General features: G+C 46.6%; 1 protein-coding gene across 1 annotated transcript in view; it reads left to right on the top strand.

The window, feature by feature from the left end:
• Window positions 1-522, top strand: part of ENGASE (endo-beta-N-acetylglucosaminidase) — a 6,373-nt gene that overhangs the window by 4,308 nt on the left and 1,543 nt on the right. The window lies entirely within an intron of this gene.

Raw genomic sequence — 522 nt, 5'->3', positions numbered from 1 at the left:
AATTAGCAGGCAGGGAGGCAGGAGAGCACACCGCGCAGCGGGGTCACCCAGCCCTGTTCCCCCCAGCACCCGCCCCGGTCCCACCAACAATGCTGGCTCCTGGTCAGGAAAATTAATATGTCAGCAGTTAAGCTGCTGCTCTGTCGGTGAGAAATGAATTATCTGACGGTTTGAAAAATGACGGGCTGGGCACAGCGAGGGGAGGGCTCCAGCTGTGCCAGCACCCCACTCCCTTGCTATGGTGAGGCTGGGGTCCCAGTGGAGACCTCCCTCACCTGCTGCAGGCTGCAGCCCCCTGCCCAGCAGTGTACCAGGGTGGCCAGAGCCACTGTGCCCGCCCTGGCCCCACACCCCAGTCAAAACCTGAGTCACCCTGGTTGAAGAAAGAAATCTTTATTAATAATTTCAATAATAATAATCCTTGTAATAATAATAATAATAATAATAATAATAATAATAATAATAATAATAATAATAATAATAATAATAATAATAATAATAATAATAATAATAATAATAATA

The sequence above is a fragment of the Chaetura pelagica genome, unplaced genomic scaffold (assembly GCF_000747805.2).
Source record: "Chaetura pelagica isolate M959 unplaced genomic scaffold, ChaPel_1.0 scaffold962, whole genome shotgun sequence".
In the NCBI taxonomy this organism is placed as follows: Eukaryota; Metazoa; Chordata; class Aves; order Apodiformes; family Apodidae; genus Chaetura; species Chaetura pelagica.
This window is presented reverse-complemented; position numbering and strand designations above follow the sequence as displayed.